The sequence below is a fragment of the Scardinius erythrophthalmus genome, assembly GCF_964197995.2.
Source record: "Scardinius erythrophthalmus genome assembly, chromosome: 16".
NCBI lineage: Eukaryota > Metazoa > Chordata > Actinopteri > Cypriniformes > Leuciscidae > Scardinius > Scardinius erythrophthalmus.
Window position 1 is genome coordinate 13635057 of NC_138236.1, and position 6000 is coordinate 13641056.

Below are 6000 nucleotides of genomic sequence, written 5' to 3' on the forward strand. Positions count from 1 at the left end.
CATTAATTAGGCGGCGTTTACAAGGCGGAGATGTGATCCTAAGATCAAATATAGGACAGGTTGTATGCAGTATTTTATCGAGGCCCCTCACTGAACAAAATTATTTTTGCTGCTTGTTCAAATTGCTTAATTAAAATGAGCTTAAGCAACACAATTGTTATACATTTTGACCTAATTTAATTGGATTGTGTTCAATCTGCTATATGTAAAATATAAATTTACTTAATCCGTTTGTGTTGGATTACATGAATGATTTGTGTTTTGTGTTGCATTAACTGAAACTGGGCGGTGCTTGTTAGTTCCCAGCATGCTTTGGATATGGCTGAATTAAAGGGGTGGTTCGGGATTTTTGACATCGGACCTCATTTTTAAGTCAGCCTGGTTGTTATTCATCAGTGGAGACATTTTTTTTAAAAAATTATCCAGTCCTTATATTTGGATAGTTAGCCGATGCTAGGCTAGCGCGAGTCAAGGGTAGATGTTAGCCAGCCATTAAAAACCGTTTTACCCACTCCACAGTGCACCAAACGCAAATCAATTATAACACTAGACTATCGATGCAAATGTCCGTTGAGAGAATAATGTTAGAAATCAAACTTACCTTTCATCACATTGCATTAGTTATAATTTGTTCCCTGTAATCATAAGCCTTGTCTACAGCAGCAGCGGAGTGATATTGATTACCTAGGCAACCGAGTGAGCCGGTACACACATGTACTGCACACACTGTAGTGCGCTTCTTTTCTGTGTTTACTTTTTGCCGCATTACTAACTGGAGCAAAGTAAAATTCCGCAGCTGCTGAGAAACTAGTTCCTTTGGGATCATTGAGATGAAAGGTAAGTTTGATTTCTAACATTATTCTCTCAACGTACATTTGCATCGATAGTCTAGTGTTATAATTGATTTGCGTTTGGTGCACTGTGGAGTGGGTAAAACGTTTTTTAATGGCTGGCTAACATCTACCCTTGACTTGCGCTAGCCTAGCATCGGCTATCTATCCAAATATAAGGACTGGATAATTTAAAAAAAAAAAATGTCTCCACTGATGAATAACAACCAGGCTGACTTAAAAATGAGGTCCGATGTCAAAAATCCCGAACCACCCCTTTAAGGCGAGACACTACAGGTGAATAGGGTAAAATTTTAAAATAATAGATATCACCATGAAACTTCCTCAGTTGATTACTTACACAAGTATATATAAAAAATGTATTACAAGTTTTAGAAATTTGTATGTTTAATTATGCAAATTAGGCATTATCTAATTAAATATGCACGATTTTGCATATATTTTCGGTAGATAGATCTGAACATATGATAAAGCCAGGTGTAAAATTCTTTTTTCATTTTATTTACACACAAGATGAAAATAAAAACTTTCATTACCTAGGAAATCAAAATATACTGTCCATAGCCATAATAAATTGATTTTCGCCATATTTTTTTGATTAAAATGTCACATAAATCAGGCCAGGAATGATTTATTAACAAATCCCTCTGAAAATATCTTCAGAATACTGCTAAGTGTATAACTGGAAAGTTTGGTGTACATAGGTGCTACATAGGCTGAGATGTTTGTGCTGGAGAATGACAAAAAAACGCAAAAAAATCATTTTGAGAAAACGGCAGTTAAACATTTAAAGTCCCCATGAAATCAAAATTGACCCTATTTACTTTGTTAGCGCATATTACTAGTCTTGTGGTGAACAATTAATCCGTGCAAGAAAATATTTAAAAAAAAAATTTTTTACCATGGTAATCTTTAATCAAAATCTGAAAATCCCCCTCCCCTCTGCATTGGAGGACCTTCTCTGATGACGTAGGTTTGAGGAATTGGTTTGGGCAGAGCCATAGCTTAACCACTCCCCTCAAACCGTTAGTCTGCTATGAGCAGAGATGGAGAGGAGGAGCGCTAGAGTAAAACCCTGCCCTCTGTTCAATATTCCTTTTCACTGGGAAATACGTCATAACACTGGAGAAAAGTCGTTTGCAACTTCCGGTTCACGGGGACTTTAAATAGCTCTAAATGAGAAATCGTCGTTAACTTTAAATCCCCCTTTGGACATTCACGATTGGTTACTGATAGAAAGGAAATGCCCATATTTGGGTTACATAGCGTTGTGCAGGAGACTCAGAGCTTCACAATGAAACCGGTCATGACAGACTTCAGTAAACAGACGGACCTCGGCGTGTCGCGTTTGAATGCAAACTTCCTGGTAAATTCGGGAGAAACTTAGGCTACTGCCGCAAGTAAACAAAATGTAATAAAATAAACATCTTAATGTAGCCTATATTTTCAACGTTTTCTTTATAGCAGCTTGAAAGAACACATAGGCCTATTGAAGGAGTAAACTAACCCAAAATCTCAAAACTGACCACTGCATAAAAATTGATGTTTTTGCCTGCCGTGTCAGAATAAATGTTGTGTTATTTTATGTTTGTTTGTTTTTTTGTTTTGTTTTTTTTGAGAAAATGAGAAAAGGGGAGACTTGATAGTGTGTAATTGTGTTTTATTTTCAATTACATTGGAATTATTTGAACCATTTAAATTTTACTAGCTAATAGCTAGTTGAAATTTATTATTTCACTTGAGGGACATTAAAATATGTCGTCTTATTGAATGAAAGGATATATGAATATGAATTCCTGAATTAGGGAATCTTTTAAAATTCAATTTGAGACTACTCAATTGGGTCACTGAAAATGACTTCATTCCATGAAGTTGAAGTTACATGAACAAATTGTGTTTGTTTAACTTAATTGATTCATGTGGGACCGATGTACACTATTATATCATGTAAATCCAAAACACTTTTTTTTTTCAGAGCTGATTTAGGCTACCTGTTTGGCTATTCCAGTGAAGATGATTACACATGCTACGCCGCCATGTAATGACGTTTGTAAAAATTACCGTTTTAGGGGGGGCAGTGTGTGTGTGTGTGTGTGTGTGTGTGTGTGTGTGTGTGTGTGTGTGTGTGTGTGTGTGTGTGTGTGTGTTTAATTTACTTTTTCTTTGAGGTTTTACTCTATCCTTGCATTGGTTTATGAGTGATACTGAAAACCCCTAATTTATGGAAAGGATACTTTAAACAGCATATAGCTATTAAACAGAGTGTTGAGAAGCTCACTTAATGCACTGCCACTTGTCTTGGTTTTTACAACTTCATTTACTTGTCTACATAAACCTGGGTATCATTCTTGAAGACTGTATTTAGATCATCATAATCATCTCGACAAATATTTAACATGGGCGCAGCTTTATCTTTCGTCATTATCATCTTTAGCACGGACTTCAGTGTAACGTTATCTAAAAATCTGAATACTTATTATTTTTGTGTTGAAGCGGAAAATGTCTGTGGTGGTGACAAAACTGGACATGCTTGTTCAGAGAGGGGAATACCGCAAAACAACATCTGACTGCATGCCACAGGCAATAATCACTCCACTGTCTGCGTTTACGATTGTAAAGGTGACGTTTCACTCAAGCAACAATAAAGAACTGATTCATCATCTGTCACATTTTTAGAACTGCTGTAAAAGTTTCACTTCTGAGCCATTGCATATTTGCTCCCATTTCTCATATTTCGAGACCTTTATCATACCGGGTGACATTTGATACTGAAGCCTTTAATATTATGCTCAGGGTGGGAGATAAAAAGAAAACCTTAACATTTTGCATTTACACAAACCTTCAGAGAGAAAGACATCCACACACACACACACACACACACACACACACACACACACACACACACACACACACACACACACACACACACACACACACAAATTATCCAATTTAAAATGTAATGCTACATTCAAAGTGATATACAGTGCTATGCATAAGTTTAGACACCCATGCTAAAGTTGACTAAAAAGAGGAATAAAAAATCATCTTTTGGAAATTGAACTCAATGCCTTCAGAATACTTAGATACTTAGAGATACATTCTCAAAATTTAGAATTAAAAAAATGAGGAAAAATCCAACCTTTAAGGACACCAATTTTCTTTGTGAATGAATAATGTATCGTAAATAAATAAATGTTCTTCCTTAAAATACAGGGTGCATAAGTTTGGACACCCCTATGTTAAATTCCCATAGAGGCAGGCAGATTTTTATTTTTAAAGGCCAGTTACTTCATGGATCCAGGATACTATGCATCCTGATAAAGTTCCCTTGGCCTTTGGAATTAAAATAGCCCCACATCATCACATAGCCTTCACCATACCTAGAGATTGGCATGGAGTACTTTCCATAAGATCATCTCTCAATGCAAATCAAACCAGCTATTAGGCTAACTGAAATAAAACCATGTCTCTAGGTATGGTGAAGGCTATGTGATAATGTGGGGCTATTTTAATTCCAAAGGCCAATACAAGGGAACTTTATCAGGATGCATAGTATCCTGGATCCATGAAGTAACTGGCCTTTAAAAATAAAAATCTGCCTGCCTCTATGGGAATTTAACATAGGGGTGTCCAAACTAATGCACCCTGTATTTTAAGGAAGAACATTTATTTATTTATTTATTTATGATACATTATTCATTCACAAAGAAAATTGGTGTCCTTAAAGGCTGGATTTTTCCTAATTTTTTTAATTAAGGCATTAAGTTCAATTTCCAAAAGATGATTTTTTATTCCTCTTTTTAGTCAACTTTAGCATGGGTGTCTAAACTTATGCATAGCACTGTATGACTGAATAAACTTAACACTGTGTAACATCATTATCTTCTGTTTATTGTCCTATGCAACTGAATGCCTGAGCTGGACCTAGTGCTATAAGTAATTCAAACAAAAGCCAATTACTTAGCAGGTGATTGAGGAAAAAAGGTTTTACTTCAGTATGACATAAGAAACTTGAGCTATTTCCCTGTCGGAGACGAGAGTTTGGGGCTGTCATCAAGCCTCTGGCACTCTCACTGTCTCTCTCTTAGTATCAGTGATGTGTTGAGTCTAGCCAAGAGAGACTCTGTCACGTGAAATCATAGCGTGAAATACATGTAAAGAAGAGCAAACAGAAATGACAGTTTCATTCTGAAAAGGATATGGATGATGTTGTCTGTAAAGTGCCAGCTTCCCGAAAATTCATTTGAATAAATAAACAGTTTTCAACAGTTTTTTCCCCCCTTTTTTTAATAATGCATTAATTTGATATTAATGTAAATATTTGTTGTAATAGCCTATAAACTAATGTAATGAAACTCATTTAAAATTAACTTTACTACATTTCTAAAGTTAATAAAGTTTATTAATTAAATGAATAGTCAATGTTGAAAAATGACGATTTATTGATAGTTTGTCATGCATTAATATTAACAAATGAAACTTGAAATTTTGCTTCAATTAACAGTATATACACATAAATACAGGGTGGGCCATTTATATGGATACACCGTAATAACATGGGAATGGTTGGTGATATTAAAGTCCTGTTTTTGGCACATTAGTATATGTGAGGGGGCAAACTCCTCAAGATGGGTGGTGACCATGACATATACTAATGTGCCACAAACAGGACTTTAATATCACCAACCATTCCCATGTTATTACGGTGTATCCATATAAATGGCCCACCGTGTATATATATAGCTACATTTTACAAATACATTTTTCTTTCCAGATGATGGTGGATCTGCAAAATTAAACAGGTGAAATTTTACAATACAGTAAAATTCTACATGAGTTAATGCATTAAGTATCATGAACTAACCATGAGCAATGAAAGTTTAAGTTATTAGTTACATTTTTGAAAATTAAACAATTTAAACAGTACATATTTTACAAATACATACACACATACATACATACATACATACATTTTATTAGTTTTCCATAATTAAATGAAAGTATTAATCCTCATTCAGATTAATCATCATAATGTTAGGTCTTTCTTTTAACTCAGTCTATTTAGGTTAAATGAAGACAACATGTTATCAAAATGGTTGCTTTGACTCATGATCTTGAATTCTTGCATCCAATTATTCTTAATACTATT